Source organism: Opisthocomus hoazin, chromosome 11, assembly GCF_030867145.1.
Source record: "Opisthocomus hoazin isolate bOpiHoa1 chromosome 11, bOpiHoa1.hap1, whole genome shotgun sequence".
Classification (NCBI taxonomy): Eukaryota; Metazoa; Chordata; class Aves; order Opisthocomiformes; family Opisthocomidae; genus Opisthocomus; species Opisthocomus hoazin.
The window spans coordinates 3,659,951-3,685,870 of record NC_134424.1 but is presented as its reverse complement, the minus strand read 5'-3'; the positions used below and the strand labels follow the sequence as shown (position 1 = coordinate 3,685,870).

The following is a 25,920-nucleotide window of genomic DNA, read 5'->3' as shown; positions in this document are numbered from 1 at the left end:
TTATGAGCCAAATTTCAAGGCAAGGATTTAATATCTTGAAGTGCAAGAGATGATAATAATGGCAAAAGTTATATTTTAAGGAGTAATTTCAGTTTCTAAAATCATTCTGAAAAGGCAGCCGGACTCAACCAAGTAATCTGTGTAACTGCATAAATATTCTGTGTTCTTTAAAGCATTCCTTTTTTTCTCCTGAATTCTGCAAATTACACTTTTATGAGATGCTGTGCAAACTAACTACTATATCTATTCAGAGTATGATAATATCTCCTTGCCTTTGAATGAAATATTTGGCCCTTGAGAATCTGGCAGTATCTTTCCTCATAAAATACCTGAAAATTGAATAAGATCTTAAGCTTTATTATGTACATATAATACTGATACCTGTGGGGTTATGTGTAGTAACCTTATTTACAGAACCTTAAGATGTATTTGCAGAATATATTTTAGACTGGGACAACTCAGTAACATGTGTTTATAATCTTTTCTTCTTATGTGACTGGATTTCAAAAAAATCCCAAAGGTCTTATCTCAGAAAAAGCATACGGGTCCCCAGTACAATCTGAGTATAACTTTAAATTGTAACATTTCAGAGTAGCAGGACTGAAATGTGTGCCCGATGCAATGTCATAAGTTGGTCTCTTGGGCTATGTTGTTTCTAAGTCCTTTTTGCTCAAAATGCAAAGAAATCATAAGGAAATGTAGCATTTCTTATCAGAGAAAGCATGCATCATGGATGCTGCATCCACAGAGAGTTTTCTCTGAAAAAGGAATAGGGCCATGAATTTTCAGGTACCAGAGAAATATGTGAGAGACCTAATAGTGATGAGAAGTCGGAACTGTCTGCTTCCAAAAGTGCATCCCTCTACTCTGGAAGCAGGACTTCTTCTGGTAAAGCATAAGGTGAAGAAGCTGCCTCCTCAAATGCAGGCATAGCCCAGGGAGAATGGATTTCTCGCTAGGGTAGAGCCACATGTGAGGTCAGAGAAATTAAATTTCTCAAGAAACTATCCACTCCTTTTGAAAGAAAGGAGGGGAAAAAATCATACCACTTACCAATGATGGTGGCCTACATTTGCATATTGTGAATGAGTTTCAAACCCTTATTTTTTGGGAGGCAGCTGAGAAAACATAGAAACATTCACTTGGCGGAAGAAGTATCCACCTCCTCTGCTCTGTGTGCATGAAATTCTTCTTGGCCAAAATACGGATATGCGTTCAGGGTTTTGCAAAGCAGTGTTGTGGTGTTATCCATGGGGATGCTGATGTAAAAGTGCTTTATAGAAACTTTTGAGAAGAAAATACAGGACAAAACAGTTTTTTATCTTGGTTCAAGAAAAACAGTTTCCAAACAATCTTTTCCCTGTCCCGATCCTCTTAGCAGTTCCTTCACAGATAAATAACTATATTACACTTCTGTTTGAAACATGCAAACATGATCACTTTGGTGGTTTTAGTTCTTTTATTTTTCTTTACTAAGCTATTCTTTAAAGCCCTTTCCAGGAGCTGGAAGTGAATCCATGTCCAATCAAACTGATCAGCATTTTTGGGCATGACTTTTCAATCACAGTATGATGCAGAGTCATGTAATGTAACTTTATAAAACAGAGCTGTTTGGATTATTCCCTAAAGATTATCTGCAGGATCTTAAAGAGCACTTTGGATAGCTCAGAAGGCTCAGCATTATATATATTTTTCATTATATTCCTGCTGGTTTTGTAATGTTTCCAAAATGTCAGTGTTGGGTACAGTAACAGAAGGAGGTTTGCAATTTACTTTGTTGAGATAGCAATGCTGTCTAAGGTGAAATTAATATAGACTTCACTTATTTGTGGAATTAATTATTTAAATGCACTCAAAAATCGCTTGTGTCAACCTTCTATGCTTACAGGCCTTTTTTCTCCTCGTGTAAATGCCACTAGGACAATGTTTGGTGGTACTAAGTTGCTTTGTGTTAGTGGTAGCAGTCCCCTCTTGTGTCTCCTGTATTATTTAAAATATTACTTTTGTTAGTTATTCAGTGCAGCGCATTTGTGGGGGACTAAGTAAGCCTTATCCATTTTCATCAGCATCTAAACCTGCAAATATAGGTAAAAAAAAATCAAAGACTTAAAGATTTAAGCTTTAGTCTTAAATTCTTAACGTTCATTTCCTTGTTGTCGGAGGTCAGCTTTTGAGTTAAGCTCAACAGATTTGCATGAATTTTGTTCTTAGGCCTGACTGGTTTTCAGGGTTGTCTTCTGTATGCATGGGGCAACTCTTGGTTTGTCTTGCACTGGGTAATTTAGGAAGAGCTCCATGGTGTCAGTGGGCAGCACTTCCACGAAGATGGCAAGGGAAATCTCACCAGTTTGTGGAGATGAAGCCTCATTTAAGGATCACTGAAATGAATTGTGTGTTGGTGATTCTCACAAACTGTACTTATATCACTTGGTGGCTTCATTTAAAAGCATGCATCTGTTTGTGAGCGCATTCTAAAATTGAAAAATTTGGGAGTGGATGTGAAGCTGGACATTTAGAAGGCTCTCTGCTGTGAAGAAGCAAGTTTTAAGGTCTAAAGTTGTGGGATATTTTTTTTTAACAGAGATGATCTTTGAAATCTTTTCCATCAGTTCTCTCCACATTCCAATTTCAGTTTTATAACACCCCTCACTGTGCAAGTCTTGGCAGGAAACTTGCCCATCTTGCAGAGCCTTGCATGAATAATTCATTTAAGTGTCATGCTGATTCTCAAAAGGTTGGAATATTTCTTTGGAGAAAGTGTTTAATAAGATTCTTCCAAACAACACAAAATATAGCTTTGTATGAATTTTATGAGGTAGTAGCTCTTAAAAGGTTTTGCACAATTGAGGATTTAATGAACTGAAAACCAAAACATATGGTAGTCCTTTCTACCTATTTGTTTCCTAGGTTGAAGTGTGGAGATAAAGCTGCTTAATTGGGGTCAGAAACTTGAATCTGTCAGATCTGAAGGCACAGGCAGAAGTTCAAGAAATAGGATACAACTCCTATTTGGTTCCTTATATTTATATCTTCATTTGAGTGATACTGTATGACAAAGAGAACGAAGGAGCACTTCCACTTATTTTCCAGTCCAACAGAAAACACCACACAGCTCCTGCAAAATACTGTTGCTCTGAAACACTCCCAGCTGCACTGCGTCCCAGACGTTTTGTTCAACAAGATGTCATTTAGGCCGTCAGATAGAGGCATGCAGGCATTTGCAGTCCTCATAAGAGTGAGTTCCATGACAAATTATGGATACCGAGAAGTTAACGAAGCTTATTAAAATGCAGGGTATTTTTCCTTTTTTCTTTTTTCTCTTTGAAGACAACTTTTAAGTGGACTTTGGTGGTCTAAGCGGCTGGTTTGAAATGGGAAGTCCCTTGAAATCTTTCAAAAGAATCCTTTCTACTTTTTTTAATGTTATTTTAGCATTATTATAGTTTTTAATGGGCAGTATTTTACCAGAAAAAAAAAAAAATAAAAGCAAAGCCCAAGTCAAGAACCAGCCAATGTAATTAGAATACAACATCACATTAATCTCATCGGTGTTTGCAGGAACACATTTAGGTGTGTATTTGGCAGCTCTACAATAGGGATAAAATATTTTGTGTTGCTCTGAGGATGGGAGACCATCATGTTTCTGCTAGGACTGTTTGTTGAGAAGGAAAATAACTCACAAGGGAAATGTTCTTGGTGTATAATTGGTTGTCATTATGAAGTGAATTAACTAGACAATTGTTATATTGTTGTCATTTCAAGCCATTTCATCAAAGGAATTTGGCTCAAATCTAAATTAGGGCAAAGGCTTTCATTGGTGTTAGTGGTGACAGAATACACTTGAGCTGAGTGTTGAGGTTATGGGTCTGACCTTGTCAGCAGTGAGTAAAGATGAGGAGACAGCCAGAGCACTTTGGGGCTTGTTGACTTTCATGCTGTGACTTTGCCTTTTACAATATTTCAAAGCTGGAGCAAGTTACAAGATTTCTTTCAGGTCTGCAGTTTCAGAAAGGATGGGGAGCCCTTTCTCCCTAATTTTCGTCTGGCAGCACTGGAGCCAGCTGCCCAGGGAGCTGCACAATCTCCATCCTTGGACATTTTCAAGACTTAGCTCGAAAAGAGCCGTGGCTGACTTGATGTGGCATGAAGAGCTCCGCTTTGAGTGGGGAAACTACAATCTCCTGTCGTCCCCTTCCACAAAGATTTCTATGAAATCTTCAAGAAACGAGTCACCTGGGGCTTCAATGCGCAACACCCAGTTGCATGGGACAGATCACAGCCCATAGAGTGGGATCATAAAATATAGCTCCTCAAGTTTCAGTGCAAAGATGCCTTAAAGCTGGCTGGATCAACACCTGCCTGTCTGTGCATGTGTGCCTGGCTCCTCCACCTCAGGATGCTCATGGTCAAACTCGTGGCTTGACAGACTTGAAGACTTGCATGTTCATTACCGGTGAGATGTCTTCTTACACAGATATTGCTGTTCGTAGTAACTTCTGGGGAGCTCATTTAAAGATTACATTGGTGATTGGTGGTTTTCAGTGTTTGTGAAGTGGTTTTCATAATCAGGATCTAAGAGAACTGAACTCCTTAGCTAGCTGATTTTTTTTTTTTTTCTTTTTCCTAGTTGTCATTTAAGTTGAAATTAATATTGTAATTGCTTCCTCTGGAGACTCTATAGCTTCATGCACTCTCATTTATGGAGAGAAATATGGATGACGGGTGACTAATGCTGCTTAGTTAGACATTTTTTAAAAATAAATACAGAATCTGTCAATCCATTCTCTGTCAGAGAGAAACAGCTCCCATTTTCACATAGTGTCTTCCTTCAGGGGATCTGTCTTGAGAAGTACTATAATGGGGAGAAGTGTATGGATTTTGACTTCTTTGGCAGTTTTCACCCTTTCCTTAGCAAATACCCTTCCAGTTTTCTCAGAACATTTATGGGGGCTGAGAAGTGCGTTGCCTGCTGAAGAAGGTAGACTGAACCTCCTAGAATGACACTGACCACAGCAAGTGGAGTCCATATTCTCTTATTTTGTAATTAAGGATAGTAAAAGTTGAACAAACAATATCTTTAGATTGAAACTCAGCTTAGGTGTGTTGATTAGGATCTTGCTATGTGGATTTAAATTAGCTGAGTCTGTCCTTAATTGTTTAGAGAAAGTGGACTGGTGTGTCTAGCTCTCCATCTACATCCTTTGCAAGCTGCTTGCCGACAAGTCATTTTTGTCCCTGTCAATAGTCTGGTGATTGATTAATTCAGTTCAGATTCCTCTGGCTGCAAGGTTCAAGAGGACACATTGTCCTTTTACTCCTATAAACATACAAGATTTTCTTTCCTTCATATTAGGTCCTCACTCTTCAAACATTTATTTCTTATGTTTTTCTCTTCTTGTGAGCAGTCTTGAGTCCTGCTGCTTAAACAAGAAAAAGAAACAGTCCACTTTCCAAGCCTTCTTAAGGCTCAGCTGCCTCTGTTTTGAAAGTTAGTTGACCTAAATGAAGTATCTCCTTCCAGATGTCAGAACAGTGAATAAATATTTCATAAACTTTGCTTTCCAGGTCATCTTCAAATCGCGATTTTATGTTTGTGGTTTAACCCTTACTGTTTAGTGAAAGCAGCACAGTGTGATTGGACAAAGAGCAGGGACATGTTCCTGGGCATCCCTTGTCTTGGGTCAGTCACATCGCTACTGCCTTCAGCCAGGAAAAATGTGCAAGACTGCCCTGACCTTGAGAATAAGGAATAATATTGCATGGGTTTTCTTTATTGAAAAATCTGAGGATATGATCTCCAAACCCCGTGAGAGTATATCATAGCAGGTTCAGAACCCTGGGGCAAGAGCAGCCAGCAGTGACTGCTGACTCGGCCACTGGTGGTCCTATGGCAGCCAAAAAAGCCCTCTGTGAGATCCAGCCCATCTTCCTCCGCACGAGACAGCTTGTATTTTTACAGTGCAATAGAGGAAAGAAGATGGTGGATGACTGCGCTGAGGAAGTGAGGGCACAAAGCCAGAATTATGTTTGTAGGGCAAACACTTTTCCAGCAACTCAACCCGTGCAGCTCGGTGACGCACTGGGTGCTTTATCTACAGGTGAGGGAAAAAGCCTGTTACTGCTGCGTGTCTGAAAGCAGACACGCTTTGATTATATGTGCTAATCCTCCGCTGCCGAGCAAAGATGCCTGGCACTGAGGCTTCGCTGTATGCAAGATTCATCTATGTACTCCAGATTGGCCCCTGCAATTTTCGTGGCACGGGGAACTGCATCACGGCAACCTGTGTCTGGAAGCCCAGCCTGAGCTGGCTGTGCCTGTCGTTAGGAAGCCAAATGGGACTGCACACCACGCATTTTTAAGTGGAGCATGGAGATTGTCAGCAAATTCTGTTAACAAGTGGCAGAATTTATGTGCTTGTGGACTAGTCCCTACATTGGAGATTTATGGTATTCTCCTTTCATGCTGTGCTGTTGCTGCTGCTTTACAATTAGAGAGTAGCTGGCATTAAAAACATCTGCTACCCATGTTGGCCCGTATTTGCTGAACTTTTTGCTCTCTTTCTGCCAAGTAATACCTTGCCAGCAGTACCGTTGTGCTTAAATGTTAGCTCCCAAAAGCAATGCTCGCAAACGTTAGTGCCACTGAGTCAGCACTGATGCTGGCATTTCACTGAGGGAAGGGGAGGGATTTATGAGGAAGTGGCACCTCCAGGAGCTCAATTAGTGTGGAAGCACAGAAAAAACGATGTGTCCTACAGAAGAGCTCGGTAAGAGGTTATTTCCTGTGTTTTCCGGAGGTTTCCCAACATCTGTTCCGGCAATGTTCTTTGGGAACTGGTGGCTCGGTTCCAAGCTGTGGTCGTGCTCTGAGGTCCCTACCTGCTGGTGTCAAACCAGGGCACGCAGAGCCCCGGCGTGGGTGTCCCACTTGCTGCCAGAGGTACAAAATCTCCTGCTGTTCCCAGCCCTTTGTCCGTTTAGCTGTGTTTTTGCAAGCTGTCGTTACAGTGCTGGCGGCGTGAGATGGTGAGATGCTCCAGGCGGGTCGGGGGCTGTACTACGTGGTGTACGATCACACATGGAGGTGAGGTCCATGTCTGCAGCATCCCAGCGTCCTTTCCACCTGTTGTCAACTATTCATTTCCACTCCTTGCTCTAATGGTTAGTGATTTTTTTTTTTTTTTTGAGCAGTATAAATGCCCCGTTGTAACACGTACAACATATTTTCATAGCACAGAAAGAAGCACAGTGACAAACAGCTAAAAACACTGTGCAGGAGTGGTGAGCTGGGGAGCAGCAATGCTCGTGCATAACATGAACACTGCCTCTCTGTCTTCCAGCTATGTTTTGAGATTAAATACCTCGGGGGATAGCTAGGGATATTCAGCAGCCAATATGCCATGGACTTTGCTTTGGCCATTGTAATATGTTACGATACCGGGGAGCAGGGCACTGTGTAACTCCGTGCTTTGTGAAACTGCTGAATAAAGTGATGTATCGCAGGGGAAGGGATGCCCACTTGAAACACAAAATCAATGCCCAGATTCACGAACTGTTGGAGAAGACAACAGGCATGCACAGAGGCAAGTACTCATGCAGGGAATATGTGGTTGCAGAACCATTGCCAAAATATTTTTTTTTTTTTTTGTAATTTGAAAAATATGAATAGTGAGCGCTAGAGCTGAGGTTATACATCGGTACAGCAGCCCTGTGAAAGGGACTCCCAAAGAAAATTTCCCAGCTGTCTGCAGCTTCTCTTGGAAAGATGGTGTTGAGGGTTAAATTCATAGCTGGTTTCTCCTGGTAAATGTAAAGCTGCACACCTGGACTGTGTTTCAGGGGGCTGTTGGCTGCAGGAGCAGAGCAGGGCTGGTTTCATCCAAGCAGCCATCAGCAGAGGGCACTGAGCTGACAGGAGTCAGAGAAAACTCAATTGTCATTTTACCTCAGCGCAGCCTAAAAGGACCCAAGATTAATCTGTTAATATACTCTCCTTCCTTTTCCCTCCTATATCAGTGTTAATTGCCAAACAACTGACAACTTTCTCCAGCATATTATGGTGGTACATTATACACTGCTGCTGTAGATAGGGTTATTTGCAAATTCGCTACAGACTCCTCCACAAACTGGAGAGGTTTTTATGTTGCTTCTGTATGTATGAATACAAATAAATAGAGGCTGCAATTTCATCTGTATCAAATTTAATCTACATGCTATTTAAAGCAGTCTAAATATTAAAAGCAGATTATTGGAATATTCCACAGGAATAATTTTATTTATCAAAGTCTACTTTCAGACAAACTTGTCTGTTTCCTTTGGGTTTATTTTCTTCCAAAAGAGGCGTTCCTCAGGATTACCTTTCTTTTTTTAACCTAATGCATTCATAACTGTGTTGAAGAAGTGGTTAACCCCTGTTGTCAGCCTGGCTGACGAATGCGGTCACGACTGAGGCTTGGCAGCCATGGCAGTCATAAACATGGCCGTAGAGAGCACCCCTGTAACCTGAATGAAATGGAAAGGAGAAGGCCAGCACAGCTGAGTTGAGGGTGAAGGAGAAGGCAAACAGGGGCATCTGCTACTGGTGGTGTTTCCCCAGGTCCAAGGGCAGAAGAAGCCTCCCGGGCGGTGGCAGGGATGGATCACGGTGGCTGCAGATAGGGTTAGAGGCAAGCCGGTGTCGGCAGAAAGGATGAAGGCTGGCAGGTCTGGAAATTGCTCTGACAGCCAGGGCCCTACCAAATTTTAATTTGAGAGATGAACCTGTTCTAAGTTTGGAGACTCAAGCCCTGCAGCTTTCACTTTGGCAAGATTTTTGCTAAGATAAATGAAAATAGACTTAAGGACTGACAGTAGCCAGCAGGCAAGCCCCTCTCCAGTGTCTGGCAAATAACCCTTCATAGCCCCGACCTGTGTCACGAGATTGGGGTCAAGAAATAAATATCAGTTTGTTGGAAGTGTGTCTTGAGTGTCACAGAATTATTAAAAGCCTTTCAGGTTGAGCAAAGGGCAGTTTTGTAAAGTCAGTCTCTGATCTCCTACAGATTTCTATTGCCTTTTATGTATTAGTCTTACTAAGGGCATTATGGCAAACATACTATATCCTGCAACACTTTCTGAGATTTGGCTTGTTCATTGTTTCTTGGAAGAGTTTTGAATGCAAAAAGACCTATTACTGAAGGTGAAATTTAGATGTTTACTGAACACCATGGCTCAAAAGAGAAAAGGGATCTCACTCTTAGCTATTTGGGATGAAAACCTGAAACGAAACCCAAATGAAGACACTTAAGTGGCACTACTGAAAACAGAAGTTCTCGCTGTTTCCTAATCACTTCCATAAAACAATTAAAATAGGCAAATCTCACACTTAAGTGGCACTACTGAAAACAGAAGTTCTCGCTGTTTCCTAATCACTTCCATAAAACAATTAAAATAGGCAAATCTCTTGCATGGCTGGAAAGAGGTTCTCCCCTCTCCCCCACCCCCAAATATATGCTAAAAGCAGCATGTTTAGTATTTGGTTTGGGAACTCCTGTCTAAATACAGACCACACTGTCAGGAGTCAGCAAGTAATTGTCAATTACAGATTCATCTATTTAACTTTGTAGCCAGCTTGGACAGAACGATATCATATTAGTGCTATTTCAAGTGAAGACAGTGCTATCTCAACTGAAGACAGATGCCCACTTAATATGTTCAAACTGATCAGTCCAATAGGCATTATTTTCAAATGTGGATGTAGCATCTTCCCAGTTGATGGGTAGTCCATCTTTGTGAGCCCTCACCACATTTTTAAATACAGTATTCACATTGCATGGTCATTCTTTCAAGTATCTTTTTAAAGTAAACTGGTTTAAACTTAAGTTTTGGGCCCAGTTCTGCCACCCTTTTCCTCACTTGGTGCTGCTTTATGCCATCAGTATGAAGAATCCTAGATTTCATGCTTAATTATATGCTGCATGTGGCTTAGCAGTGCCCGTTTGACAGAGAAGGCTTATTCATAACTGTGAATTTCAGTTAAGCAGAATCTGGCCTCAATTCAATCTGGGATGCAAGAGGCTTTCAGTTTTGTTTGTTTGATTTAGTCTTGTTTAGCAAATACAGAGAAAGAATTTCCTAAAGTGAATCAGATCATCTCAAGTGAGGCCAGTCAAAGTGGGCTGCCCAGAAAATTCCCTGATTTTCAGCTGTGGTTTAGCTTATTCATGGCAAAGGGATACAGCCCTGATTTTCTGCTGCATACAGCTGTTGTTGGGCACCAATTCTGTCCATGAATCTCTGCCCAGCTTAGGTCCTACTGCAGGATCTAATATGTGCTGAACTTGCTAAAAGTGTATGCAAGTCATCTCCTAACTTGTATTTATGTATTGTATTAATGCGAGAGAAGCAATAAATCCACCTTTTTAATGCTGGACCAGAAAAAGGAATGTAGCTAGAGCTGCAAGTATAATTCTGCAGAAAACAGATGCGTGGGAGATATTTAGCAGATATATCAGCTACTGTGGAAAGAGAAGTGGTTCTGCATGTCTGAGTCCAGTATCTGCAGCGAATGAAAGACGTAACTTTACCCATCATCCAAGGAGGAGAGAAGAGCTGGGTGTTTCAGATGTGGGAGGCCATCCTAGTGGAAGGGCCAGATGGGAGGGAGAGCAACCCCAAGCAAGCATTGTTTGAAGAAATGCCCTTCTTCCATGTGCTCATAACATCTGAAAGCAAAGCTGAAAATGAAAGAAAGAAAGAAAGAAAGAAAGAAAGAAAGAAAGAAAGGCATTTTACAGCTCTTGTACTAATGACACTACATTGGGAAAGTATAGAGGAGATGTTCTAAAGAGGTCTTCGCTCTGAGGTTACATTGCTGTGAGCTCGAGGGAAAAGGAGCACGGCATCAATCCTTTCAAGTAGCCAGCACAGAAAATTCACCGAGGTCTTCATTCTTACTGCACTTGGTTTCCTTAAAAAATGAAGTTACCTTTCCTCGCAAGCCATACTGCTATTTCACAGAAAGCAAAGATAGCTAGGAATAATTGCTTTAGCCTTTAGTTTTGAGTGGAGTTTTTTCTTTTCCTGTGCCAAGCACATAGAAAAAGCACTTGTACTAGTTTAACATACACTACTGTCTAGGAGGAAGAAAAATTGAATAGAGATGAAGATAACTTTATTTCTGTCAGCAAAGAAAAAAATACATTTGATCCAATCTATGCTAAACTTTTGTTTGCAGTTCTTGAGAAATACAGAAAAATCTATATATGACACTCTTGGCCAGTACATGATGACATCAGCCTTCAGTTTTTCCCTCTGTTGCCTTACTAACAACAACAAAAAAGGTAGAGTGTAAGCTTATGTCTCAGTAAAGGTAGAGCAGCAAAGTTCCCATGCTCCTCATTTTACAATTTGCTTTGACATGAAGTGAGAAATAACTGAGCACAACCTTTACTACAATAATTGGATTTTTGCCATCAGGAAAAGCTTGTTACAATTGTGTCCTCTGAGAAATAATACACTTTTTAGGTTTAGTTTTATAGAATCCATTCTCTGTAACCTTAGAGGGCTCAAATTCCAGCGAGAGGGATGTGATGTACACAGGCTGGATCCTTCCCCACCTGAGTCGATAGTCTGTCATCATCCTGTCAATGGCATGGGCTGGTTTACACCACCACAGCTGAAAAATCATTTTGTGAGACAGGTCTTAAAAACACAGACTAATTTTAGAGCACTCTCCTTTGTCTTCATCTTTTTATTTTGCTTTCTCTATTTTTGGTTGCTTCAGGTCATACTGTTTTCTTAGTGATTATTTTCCCCTGTGTGCAACTTCCTCAAAGAACTATAGGAAAACATAATTCATTATAAAATCTGCATGGATATTGTACCTGAAAACATGTCAGTTAGGCTATAAGGCTCAGAGCCTAAGGATGAGTGGGCTTTATGAGTTGGAGATCGGAAGCTTCTTTAATTTTAGGATCTGAAGTGTTTTAAAATGGCCTGTGGTGCTTCTCTCCATACCTGAGCTGCCACAGTCCAAGAAACTGTGTAATTATATGCATCTCATTAAACATGTAAGTAATTTCATAGATTTCACTAGTACTACCAAATACATCTTCACTATAAACGTTGATTATCATCTGACAGTTTTTCAAGGACTGCTTTTGCGCTTGTCAAACCTACAGTTGAAGATGAAATGAAACTAATATCAAAAAATACATAGAATTTTGTTTCTTCAGATTATGATCCAAATCCATACTCTTACTAACATTGCTGATACGTTCTCCACAACTTTGAGTACGAGCCACAAAAGAATCCAACCAATATTTAAGAATATTCTATGAAGATTGTGTTATTATTGAAAGTATTTTAACTGTTTTTAACTTATAACACCCAGGAGGCCATCATGATAAAGTTTGGATTATTATTTTTGAAAATAGGTAGAAAACTGTTTTATTTAGAAGTGAGACTGCTGCGTGTAAGGATTTAACAGGGCTACTCAATGTATGTGAGCTGAGGGAGTTAAATCTAACTGCAATGTACCCATGAGGACAACGGGCCACAATCGCTTATGGAAGCATGAGAAATCAGCGGAGAATGCAAGTGCTTCAGTCTCTGCCACTGTGGTCACTCTGTCATTGGGGTGCTATTTTGTCCAGTGAAGCGATGGCAGGGAATCAGCAGAGACAACTCCAGAACAGCCCTTTCTCCAAGGAAAGCGATCCCAGAAAAATCTGGATGGATGTAAAAGACTGGGATGACTTCAGCAGCCGTGCCATCTGTACCTGTGGGGATGTAGCTTCTATACGAGGGAATCCATCCCACAGGAAACAGTACATTCAAGCCTGATACTAGAGTAGGAAAAGACCTGAGATGGACCTCCAAAAGAAACAGCAGGAACATCACACACGAGCATCACCGCTGGTGAACTAATCGTGTCTCCAATGTACACAACAGATTGTCTCTTCAGCGTCAGCAGGACTAAGTATCCTAGGAGGAACAATTCTGTTTGAGAAAACTGTATCCCCAAAATTGTAATTATACGGTGTATTCTTGGACTTTCCTAAAAGTAAAATCTCTGCAAACTATCAGCTCTCTGAAATCTTTGGATTTTCAGAAACCTATAGCCTTCGAACAGAGTGAATCTGATGATCCACATATCACATTCACTCCTGTTTCCTTTGGAGCCAATAGCAAATAGCTCCCATTGGCATTAAGGGGAACAGGAGTGAGCCCTGAATTATTAACCACACAGGGTAATAGGAACCTGTTTTATTTAAATATAACCAATGTGAGGTTGGAAGTGTGAGGCAGTAGTAATGAGCCATTTGGAGTAGAGGGAGATGCATATTAAGTTAAAGTGCCTTGTAGTCAAAATCAATTTGAATTTACTTCAGACTTTGCATAACCTTCTCTTCAGTGCTGTACAAATGTCTTGATAGACTCATTAAAATCTGGAAAATGGGAGAGAAAATCATAAGATCAGAGACTCATGAAAGAGCTGAAATAAAAATCTATAACAAGTGTGAAGTTACAGAGTGGATCAGTGAGAATTTTAAGTTTCAATTTCTCTCACTTTGTGGGTTTATCACATACTAACTGTTACTTCAATATTTTTATGTAGTGGAACATACACGTTACAACCTATTTATTCAGATTTCTTTTTTGCAGGGTCTTGCTGCTGCCATTCTACTTGTGTTGCTCACAGTGAAGACCGCTATCATGTTTGATAGAAGAGAAGACCCAACATTAGTAAGTCTATGCGAAACAATGACTCTTGCATGCTCCTGTCAATACATTACCTTGGAGGCCAGAACAGGAGAGTGCTTGGATTTGGAGGATCCCTTAAGAGCTAAATGGCCATCTCTCCCTACTAGAAATAAATTGCAAGTGCAATTTACCTTGTCAGGGGATGTGCGTTAATTTGGTTTTTAGAACGCTCTTCTGACTTGTCGCTAAGCACCACATCTCTTGAATGCGTATTTCATCTACCTGTTCTTGTTTACCTCCAGATGGACAGTACAACTGGCAGCATTTTATTTACTGCTACACAACCAAGCCAAAATTGTTTTCTCGTATCTGCTTACCACTGAGGTTGAAAGTTTGCTCTTATCCTCAAGGATACCTTGGAATGTGACATATATTCTAAAGCAAGATTTTTGGTTGAAACTCCTATTTACACCCCAATTTGATAGAGAAAAATTGAGATTTGTCCTTATCATGATTGTACAGTGTGAAACAAATTGCTTCAGATTATGATTCCCTCCACTTCAAATAGTTCCATTGTTTAGACTAGAGCTAGATGACAGTTTCTTCATTTATCATTTGTAGACTAACGCTGCAGTGGACATATTCGAGGCATTAAACTAGTGCTGATTTGTCAACCTTGACCTTCTGCCGTGCTAGCTCATTGCAAACCTGACACTCTTCATTTCTGAGCCGTAGATTTTTTTCTGAGCTTTCTGAGCCAAGATTAGCCACCACTACCTATGTGAAAGATACATGGACACATATCAAAAGCCGACACAAAATGTATTCTTTTTCACATTGGAGCCCTGCTCACCAGCTTGTGGTTTATACTAGAAACACATCTCAGCGTTCACTGTTCATAACAAAATTTAATTGGTATTCATCTTAACTCTGATTTATTTTATAAACTTAGTCTGGCTTAATAACAACCTTTACAAAATGGACCAGCCTATGCTTGAAATCTAGGCCATTGAATTTAGCAGTGAGTTCTTGCTGTGTAGTGATCAGGACTAGTCTGTGTTGAACATGCTGGTGGCTTTTTCTAAAAATTGCCTTTGGTCAATTTGATATTTCAGTTTCGTTTTAGGAAAGGATTGCAGTTGTTGGAGCTGAAATCTGAGGAACCAGTCTTGCAAGTCTGCAGCTAATATAAGGGTGTAAGCACTCCCAGGAGTGCTGGAAATTGATCCCGTGTTCACTTTAAATTGGATAAAACTAACCACTGTTTCAAAGCCACCTGGCGAGGCAGTCAGCATGGTCTCACCAGTTTCTTTTCACTTTTCACCTCACTTCTTTACAACGATTTCTTGCATGCTTAAATGTTGGACCTCATCTTTGGTCCTAGCCAGAGTTAATAACACCATGAAACTCTCATAGCAATTACAGAATCAGAGAATCACAGAATGTTAGGGGTTGGAAGGGACCTCTGTGTGTCACCCAGTCCAACCCCCTGCCACAGCAGGGTCACCTACAGCAGGCTGCACAGGACAGCATCCAGGCAGGTCTTGAATATCTCCAGAGAAGGAGACTCCACAACCTCCCTGGGCAGCCTGTTCCAGGGCTCCAGCACCCTCAGAGTGAAGAAGTTCTTCCTCCTGTTCAGCTGGAACTTCCTCTGCTTCAGTTTGTGCTCATTGCCCCTTGTCCTGTTGCTGGGCACCACTGAAAAGAGTCTGGCTCCATCCTCCTGACACCCACCCTGCAGATATTTATAAGCATTTATTAGTTTCCCCTCTCAGCCTTCTCTTCTTCAGGCTAAACAAGCCCAGCTCCCTTAGCCTTTCCTCATAGGAGAGATGCTCCAGTCCCTAATCATCTTTGTAGCCCTCCCCACTGGACTCTCTCCAGTAGCTCCTCATCTTTCTTGAAGTGGGGAGCCCAGAACTGGACACAGTACTCCAGATGGAGCCTCTGCACTATTGCAGAAACAGACAAACAAAATCCACAAAGACACTACTCATAGTTAGGGACAGTGATCTCCCAGATGTAACATAACTCAGAAACATTTAAAAATAATACTGCTTGAAAAGAAGTTCTTGGGTAGATTGTGCCAAACCAATGCATTTGGGAATCAGCTGCTGAGGGAACATGAAAACAAAGGTGCTGATTGCAAGTGGTGGGAGAAACCAGGCTAACCTCATCCCATCAGGGAGATCTATCAGCTGTGTCGGCTCAGCTCCTGCATGAAGAGGAGCTCTTGAAGGATAGGAGGTCTGTGGCACCCTTTGCTCATCACTGAACCTACTTGCAGCTGCTCGGCTGCCATATGCTCTGGGTTTAATGGGTAAATCACAGCTGCATCACTGAAAATGCAGTACATAAAACTCAAATCTATGCCATTAAAGCCTGATGTCTCATTTTCAGTTTACAGATTATTTTTCTTTTCAGGTCTTTGGAATTTTTTGGTTAAGTTGGTTCTTTCTTTTTTTGTCCTGTGTATGTAGACATCTTTGTGAGCTAGCGGATTTCTGCATGGTCATTCGAGTAGAGCTCAATAAAATAGTTGAAGTAATGCAGTCTTTAACTGAATAACACTCCCATTGAAGTTAATGAGAATTTAATGTGTTTAAATACCACAGAAAGCAGCCCTAAATTTAACTGAATATTACAAGAAACTTGGCCACTTAGGAGGTCTTAAGAGTCCTTTCTTTTCCCCCTAGCACAAGCGTTGTGTTTCATATAGACATCCAAAATGAAATAAGGGTCATCTCCTCTAATTTGGACGTTTCATATATTATTTACCTTTATGGTACTTCATCTCTTAGTGTGGGCTGATCTGATGAAATGTAACAAGACACAAAGATAACTTATCTTCACTGACTTAAAGTTACAAAAATAGAACAACTGCCTTTGATGAAACACTCTAACTTTTAAAATTCTTTTGAGAACAGTCTTGACCTGCCGAGTCTTGCAAATTCCTAGACCTCTGCATGCAAATGTCATGAAATGAGCTACAACGATTCCACAAATGTGGGCATATCGGTGGCATTACCCAATACCCAAGTTACAGTTGTTGATTTTGCTTTTCTTGAGTGGCAGTGACCAGTATTATTTGCTTCATAGTCTGTGGGGAAAAAGTAAAACTACAAGATCACAAAATTTTGTTGGAATTAGTGTGAATAAATGCAAAGCCAGGAATAAATCTCAGAACCGAGTTGGGAGCTTGTGCTTGGCAGAGAGGTTGAGCAAGGAATTTTAACAAGAAGTTACTGCTTGCTACTTTTATCATAGTCTTTTATAATTGTGGTCCTTGTTTACGAACAGAGAGTTAACGTGTTTTTGTCTATTTGTGCTATTGCTATTCTTAGGGATTGCTAGAAGCTATATAAACACCCACCCATATCCTGACGTCTTGTTCAGATAAAGAAGACAGAACATCTGTCCTTGGAGAATTGCGAATAATAAAGGAAGGTTAGTAAGATGATCGCGAAAGGTTTGAGTGAGAACCAGAAAACAATTCGTAGTTTACAACGGCCTAAAATCAGACTGGCTTTCAGATGGCACTAGGTCTGGGCATGTCCAGACGATGAGTTTCTCATGACTCTGCACTTACTGTGATGATAAGTGTCGATCTTTATCAAGTCTGAGCTATCTACAGAATCTCTCTCCCTGACTCCTAAGCTCTTGGAACAAATCCTACAGCTAAGGGGACAGAAAAATAATATTTTCATACTTCTTTTGAGAAGGATCCTTCTCACCCAGCACTGCAAGCTGTGGAGGAGGTCACGCTCACCAACTTTTTGCCTTCAGCAGAGCCCAGACTTCATCCTACTGCTGGAGGATGAGAAAGCTGTGATTGTCTGATAGCCGCTTGTTTACATGTAGTGGGAGGTGAGAATGGTAATTGCCCTCAAGAGCACTTCACATCTTTTTTTCTAACTCCAAACTGCATAACGTATTAATTTTTATTGCCATTTTATGCCGTGTAAGACACAGCTGAGGCCATGCAACATTTTACTCATCTCTGTAACTACAGTAACTGTAATTTACATCGAGTTGTAAATTGCCAGACAATTGGAAGTAGCATAAAGGAAATGTTTCCTAAAATGCTTTAATGTGAGAGCTAATAGATATAATTTATGTTTCTTGTAACTCAGCTCAGTCTGAGCTGATAGTTAATTGGATTGTCATACTTACCTGGGTAAGTATTCAAACATGTCTAAACTTCATAAAGCCTCCTGTACAGTGAGCAAGGCAGTATCAGAGCAAAATCACAACCAAACTTTTGAGCGTGTTTGCACAGCAAGCTCAATAAGCACTTTTGCTGATCTGCTTGAAACCTGTAGAATTTCAGCGCCATTATTCTTTCAGTCAATACACAGGCATATTTAGTACTAGTGGAAAACCTAAAAATATTAAGTTTACTTAATAAAACCTATTAAAATGGGTGTCATGAAACTGAATTATTTCAACTGGAATATATACACCAGGGAAAAGCAAGATCTTGAATATTCACATTACAGCTCATTGAAAAGGCAATGGGCTATGCAACAAGATTGACAACAAAGGGAAAAATGATGAGGAAAATTGCCTTACTTATCTGCTAGAGTGCTCTCAACTGCCAACTGTAATTTTATGGTTCATTATATAAAAAAATACCATTAATGTTAGTACTTGTGTATCATAATCATGCGAAGAAGGGAAAAAGTTCATTGAAATGTGCTCCATTTTTAATCAAGACACTATAATTGTGTGTTTTTCAGGCATCATCAATTTCCATCAATTTTACTGCTGCAAAAATAATGTGCTGCTATAGTTCTTCCAAAGGTCAATTCCTGCATGAGGTACATTGACTGCAGGGATGTAAACTGTAAATAAACAGCAGCATAATTTATCTTCTCTGATATTACTTGACTCATCATGAGCTTTAAGTTGATAAGTGAAGAAAATGGAATCGCTGTTTTTAAATTTCGTGGTGCATCAGATAACTTAGAAATTACAGGAACTTTGGTTATATAAATGTTGTTCTATAAAATGTCAGGCAACAGCCAATATTAGCATTGCAGAGCCAATATGACATAGCAAATGTGTCTGTCAACCTATCTGCGTGCTTCAGGAGTTTTGAAAATCACAGCACAGATAAATTTGTCTGCAACAATGGCAGGCTCTGTGCTGCAACGCGTGGCATGCCTTATGGGTTAGTCATCTCAAACCAGCTTTGACCATCAGAGAATTTGGGTTCCTCGCACCTGAGGGGGAACAGTGGTGTCACCAACCCAAACACCCGTCTCTTTTTTTTAAAAGGAGACACGGGGAGATTCACTGACATGTTAGAATATGCAGAAAGTTTTGTGCAAAGCAAGTTTCCTAGATTAATGTTCGCATTATTCCAGTACTATGCTAGGGAATAAGTCTACAGCAGAGCCTCAGTCCCAGTGCAACCCCAGAGCAGAGGAGAGCCCCTATTCCAAGGACTTTCTTCTCGACAAAACAAGACAATTCCCAGATGATATTTTCCTAGCTAGGGGATGCTCAGGCTCTGTGACTGAGGTTGACCTTGAGCAATAGCTACTCTTTTCTCCTGGGAATGTGCTCTGAGTTTTGAATCCTGGGCATGTTAAAATTTGTTTAGAAGATACAACTGGCCAGTGAAGTACAAAGAGTTCATGGTAGATATGTTATTGAAGTTTTTTAAAGGGTGTCCTTCATCTACTGGTGCAGAATACTGAAAAGCAACTGATGTCCTTTATGGGCAAGGTCTGTTGTAGCTGATCCTTTATCCTGTTGAACACATCCCCTTCTTGCAGAACTACTACCAGTATCGCTTTTCATGCTCAGTCTTGTAGTCTCGATCTAAATATCTTGCAGCCAATCTGCATATAGATGCCCAAGACTGAGGGCATCTCTCTGCAGAGGCCAAGTGCTACCTTTCCATCCTTGCAGAGAATCTGAAGGCACTAAGCCCCTGTTCTCCGTGTCAAGCTCCCCGGGGACCCCGCAGACTGGGCTGCAGCACCACATCCCCTTGAGCAAAGCAAGAAAGGCAGCTTTAATTTCTATTAGCCTTATAGACTGCTTCGGTCACAGCTTTTGTTGCATTGTGTGAAAGGAGCAGTGGTACACACCACAGCCAGAAAGAAACACATTTTCTCTCTATTCTTCATCTTTTGAATGGTCCTTCTCCTTAAATAAAGCAAGAAAAGCCCAGTACATGAGAAAGGGCTTCTGCTGGGCAGCTCATATTAGGGCAAGCAGATTGTAAAACGGACATTACTTGGGTGATATATTCGTGTAGTATTTCATCTGTACTAGTGTAATACACTATCAGACCTGTGTTGCTTTGATGATATATTACTTGATAACATAAGGTCAGCTGCCAAAAACCCATTCCAGTGTCTGAGGCAGCCAAAGTTTTGTGGGCAAAAGAAAAAGAAAAGTTCCTTTTATTCCTGAAGAGCGCATTTTTCAGCACGGTGAGGTGAAGAATGGTAAGACTGAAGCTGAGAGGCTTTATTGAGGCTGACGAGCCCTCCAGAAACCCCATTGCTTCAGCAAGGCAGTAGGGCTCAGGGCCCTGGGAACAAAGTGCAGCTTTTGCTGCCAGCTGAAACCTCTCCTGTAGCTCAGCAATAGGCCTGAAATACCCGAAATAATAGACGCATTTGTGCCTATTTTCAGATAAATGTCGCTGTACGCCTAACCCCTTCGAAGTGGGACCATCCCGCAGCGGATGCTGAGCAGGTGGGTGGTACGTGGTGGAGTAGGCACTCCCTCCTCCTGCCCCCAGCAGGAGTGAAGGTCTGGGCCAATGCTTTGCAAAGCTCACTGTAAAAACATGGCATTATTCATAGTCTTTCATGTTTTTCTTGTTATAAATATGTAACACATGCTACAGTGCAGAATGTGATAATATATTCTAACATGATCTTTAATGCTGATATTTAAAAACCTGTTCCTGAATGTGCACAGTTTAAATTTCACATGAATATATGTCTACTGTCTTTCCTGTTTTAAAGCATGAAGGCTTTTAGGCAAAAAGTAGGTTTTATGTCAATCCGTTTTTACCCCTTTCTTCACATCATCTATCTACAGCTAAATATTTTCTTCATCTTCCACAGAAAAAACGAATTATTCTAAAGCGACGTGTGCTGCAGTGTATGTGTGTGTGTTTGTTGGTAAGTCAAAATACAAACACTGGGAGAAGATATTCTCATTTGTTTTCCATTCCAGTTTTTAAGCGAGATGTTAGGAAGCAATCATAATAAAACGGAGCTGAAGAAATTATTTCTCAGTTAGACAGCAGCCTGCTGTTATCTCTAATCTAAGAGGCACTGGATAGAGGTCATCTTCTGATCAATGAGGTGAATTTCATTTTATGATGCTGAAAACAGACAGAGAATGGTACAATCAAGTGCTTTCAAAGAGAAAACAGAAGCAGTCAGAGTGATGGAAGAACCATAACAGAAATATACAGATTTATTGCTATATATAGCATGTTTTACAAGGACTCTGTAGTGCAGAAGGAGGATGTTACTCTACTTTAGCCCCCCAGATATACAGAGTATGGCCAAGATTTATAATCACTTTACCTGCCCAGGACAGTCTTCTGGACAAATGGGGTTAACAGGATGCACTGCTGCATTCAAAGCTTACCTCTCATAAAAGATAAGCAATTTAGTTTCCAAGCTGAACACTTAAGCATGTAATGTAATGCGACTTTCGGGAATCCTCATGCACAAAGAGCGCTGACAGCTTTTCTCTTTCACCATCTCCAGAAGCTCCAACCCAACGGCGTGTCTCCCACGTGGATGGGCTCCGAGGGGCTGGCTCGCTGTCTGGCTGCGGTGGTTGCCCAGATATTGCTTTTCAAGTGGCATTTGACTTGGCCGGGTTTTACTCGCAGCACCTTCTGATATGACTTTGGGTCACTAAATAATATGGATTGCAAGGCCTGATGAAAATGTTTCCTACTGAAGTTTTATAGTTAGCTTGGTGTATTAAGCATGGACATGTTGTCATGGTAATTGAGCAAATATGGGATGTGTGGTCTAGCCTGTGCCATAGGTAAGCCTTAAAAGAGTGACTGCTGTTCCGTTCCAGAGCTGGGGAAAGGGACGGAGCATTCCTTGTGCTTTGGGGAGTTTGGTTACATGCAGCTGGCAAGCCAGAAGTTAAAAATACTTTCCCACAAAAGTACTGGATTTCACAGTAAGCACAATTATCTATTTGAAATTATCCATTGTGTAGCAACAGATATTATCTGGATAATTTTATCTGGATATTATTATCTGGATAATTTTCATGAAAGGAAGCAAGACAACCAATATTGATAAAAGCACGTGGGTGAGCAAGAGGAAGATTGCTTAAATACAGATAAGGATAAAGAGATTAAAGAAATATATGTACCAAGAAATGGGCAGCGGTGTATCAGTCACAGTGCATCGGGAAATCATCCATTTCTGAGTGTCTGGCTGACTGTTGGTGTCTGATCTATTGATTACAAAAGAAAGTTGGGCTAGAAGTATTCCTTGGTTAAGATTTTAAGAGGGACATTAGGCCTGTACTTGTGTCCCGTGCAACTGTGGGTGGAAAGGTGTTACTCAGCCAACGACGGCAACGAGCGAATGGTAACGATCATTCTTAAACCAGTTACAGAACAAAACTGCAAGCAGAGAGACCTAAAATGGCAGAGCAGGGTGTGAAGGAGCCTAGAAGTTTAACTGATCTGCTGCCATTACATCTGTTGGACGGTGCACAGCAGGGAGCGGGAAAAGGAGAAATATTCAGCTGGCAGTGAAATGTAGAAACAACTTTCTACATTTTTGTATGCCTCATCCAAAAATAAGGACTGCTGCATATACATATTTGAAAAGACAGTGTTTGCCCCAAGTAGCAGAGCTTACTTTTCAGCAGACCTTTTTTTTCTTTTCCAAACTGTGCAAACTATCTGCGCAATCAATGGAAGCTAAAGAGAGCCCTTGCTGTCAGCCTGGATTAATCTGGAATTCCCTGCCACCTTCAGATCCTTGTGCATCAAAACATTAGTCTGCATCGGAAGTTTGAACAGTCACTCAACGTATTCAGGAGTTCTGAAACCACAAGAGCGAATGAACTAAAATGCCTCCAGTTTCTATGGCTTGCAAACTTCAAAAATTGTAATTGTGCTGGAAGTCTTTGATCTCCGTATTACTCTGCTGTTGCCTTTGAAGCCGAAAGTGTAGGGCTATTGCGGTGGGATCCTGAGGTGTCAGGTGTTAATTCCCTGTAGCCACATTCAAGGTACAGCGCATTAGCTGCTGACCACTAGGTGCTGAAGCACGTAACCATAAGTAGAGAGCGTTTTCTTACTAAAGAAGTTTTCACACATTAGTAGTTTTGGTGCAGATTGTTTTTTTTACCAACAAAGAGGTCACTGCAGACCACTGATGCACAGGACATCTGGACAATGTTTTTGAGGATGAGCAATTGTACATTTTGAATAATCAACTGTTACAGCTGAGCGGGAGTTAAAATGATGTCGAAAGTCACATACTAAACAGCAGATTGTGTTATTTTTGGCTCTTAGGAGGGAGCACTAGAAGGGGGAGGTTGGTGAGAGGATCGGCTGGAACACCGGGAATCTCTGCCTGCCCCTGAGATGGGAGCTTAATGCCGTAAATTGGTACCAGCGTCTGCCTTCATACAGCAGAAGTGGAAAAGAAAAATGGAAAGGGCTGCATTTATATGACTTGTAAAATATTCATTTGTGTGCTGCGCTTGAGGAGAATCGATCTCCAGAGAGCGTGTGGTTTCTCCATCTCAGTCAAATTAGATTAGAGGTAAGAGCTGAGCGGGATAAAATGTCTTAGGGATGGCAACAGGGCGGACTGGTGCGGGCGTGTGCTCACCTCTGATCCCCGGAACGGGGCAGGGGGGCATCAAGAAGGGCTGAGACTGCAACGGGACCAAGGCACAGCTTTGCCCCTGAGCGAGCGTCTCTGGGTTTTGATTCCACTGGGTGGCAAACTGTTGAAATCTTTTTGTAGATTTGGTCTTCAATGACTTGTTCTATCTGTCAAATTACAGTAAGGTTAAATAAGGTCAGCACTGAGGGAGGCAATTTTTTATTCCATATATTTATGCTATTATTTTCAGCGTATGGTGAAGGAGAAGGCAGCAATGGGCACAGCAATGGGCGCAGTGGGATTTATGCTCTGCTCCTCCACAGATGCCCATGGCTCCTGAGCGCTGCTCAGACACAACTCCAGAGCTTTGCTAGGGGCTCTGTGTGGCTGGACTGACTCCCTTATTTCAGCCTCTTGAACACCAGTTGTTGAGTAGCTTCCTCATGATTAACAGCTTGTCAGAGTCTGAAAATACGGTATGATAAAGAGGAATCAGTACAAGTTGAATGTTTTGGGCCAGATGTCACCTGGTGATCATTGCTCTTGTTAAAAGTCAGTTCTGAGTTACCCCTTTATAAATGGGAGTGGCCAATCTGTGCAGTGACAGCTGCTTTATTTCTGATTTTCGGGGAAAAAACCACCCTTGAGCCGTGCCCATCTGACTGTCAGTGAGGTTTTCACGGTGTAACAGTGGCGGTTTGTAGGCAAGTGGATTCCTCGAAGTGTACGACCCCCAGCCAGGGGTGTGCCCAGGACGTGTGCTGTGATGTGGGCAGTCACAGCGGGGTTTGCCCGTGGCTGGGGTCACTAGGCACACCAGCCCAGTGCTGGTATCCAGTTAAAATGCTCTTCGGAGATTTTAAGTGAGATGTGCTATTGTGAATGGGATTCTTTCAGGCTTTTTCTCATGTTAAAGAATCCTGACGGATTTCTAATGACAGATTTTTACATAGTTAAACTGAGAAATATCTTGTATAATGTTTTCAGCTACTTCTGACAATAATGTCTTTACCTCAGGAGCAAAGTATTCATGGCGATGTCAATAAAGACAGCAGCTTTGACAGCAGTTTTGTATATCAGCATAGATGTAGAGTGCTGAATATTACCTGTATTATCAGTTGGCTAACACTTTCCACGAGAAAGATGTCTCTTTAGAAAGCTGTGCCTTTTATGAGTGTCATCAACTTCTGTCAGGCTTGACACAGCCGTGTTTGACTGGGTTTAAGGTTTTTGTTGTTTAAATTGGTGATAAAAGAAGTGAGCATTTTCTGAGAGATAGGTATTGAAAAATGCATTTTGTTCGAATATAAACCGCTTCATTCTACTGTTTTTTGTGAAAGCTCTGAGATCTGTGGAGGAAAAGACTTAAGTAATAGAGTGATTTGCCCTGCTTCTGCTATTAAAACAGCGCAGGTACAGTTCAGGCAGAGGCAGTGACCTATTACAGCTCTAAATATCTCTCTCTTTAAAAGCTCTGGGGTTTAAAAGCTTTGTGCAGGGTCTCCATCGGCTTTCGGATAACCCAGGGGTACAGGAAGAAGAGCAGTGAGGGCAGCGGGTGCAGGCAGGCAGCTGTGAGCACGTACCAGTGCGTAATATCATGCCAATAAGAAGCAATTTATTTGCAAGTACAAGGAATATTTATTTTTCCACATTATGAAAAAAAAAATCTCTGTGTTTCTAAGTTAGTGTAAATCAATATGGATTCACACTTTATTACTCCAGATGTAGAGTCTGAGAGTAGGCTTACTGACAAATTTCTACCCTTTCAACTCTCTCAGTGTTTGTTGGCGAGCAGAACACAGAAAGACGTAACGTAGATCACGTCGTAGCTCACCGCTGCCTTGTGCCTGCGATGGGTGGCTGAGGGCCATGGTCCTGAAGAGCAGGGAAGCATCGGTCGTGCTCCTGACGGGTGACACCAAGTGTTTCCAAAATGGTCATTGACAGCTTGTGAGGTGCTGGTAGGAAGTCCTGCTCCTCGCTGCGAGCCCTGGGACAACTCGTGGAGATGTTCAGTGCTGTTTCCGACTGCGCTGCTCGAGCCTCCAACTCTTCTGCCCGTAAGTTGCCAGGCACGCAGAGCGGCTGGTGGCTGCGTGGCCACCAATGAGCCCTCCTCACGTGCCGGCACTCCGAAGAGAAAGGCAGATGGAGACCAGCGAGGAGCTGCTTTCCTTATGGGAGGCCTCTTTCTGAATATTTATGTCTGAGGTATAAATCACGCTTAACGCATCACTCAGTGTAATAGGTTCCTGTAATTAAACAAGAGCTTTATTGAATAAATTACCACAGTGGTAATTATATGTGTAATAGTCTTGCTGTATCTCCAGCAATTCCTTTGACTTTATTGCAGATAAAACGATGACCT

The 25,920-nt window shown here is 41.4% G+C and overlaps 1 long non-coding RNA gene across 1 annotated transcript in view; it reads left to right on the top strand.

Annotated features, from left to right (window-relative positions):
* Positions 1-20,406, top strand: part of LOC142362730 (uncharacterized) — a 36,797-nt gene extending 16,391 nt beyond the window's left edge. The window contains exons 2-4 of the long non-coding RNA XR_012765253.1: positions 13,648-13,728; positions 17,034-17,136; positions 20,344-20,406. This is a non-coding gene — a long non-coding RNA (uncharacterized LOC142362730). The remainder of the gene's footprint in view (positions 1-13,647; positions 13,729-17,033; positions 17,137-20,343) is intronic.
* Positions 20,407-25,920: the final 5,514 nt, after the last annotated feature.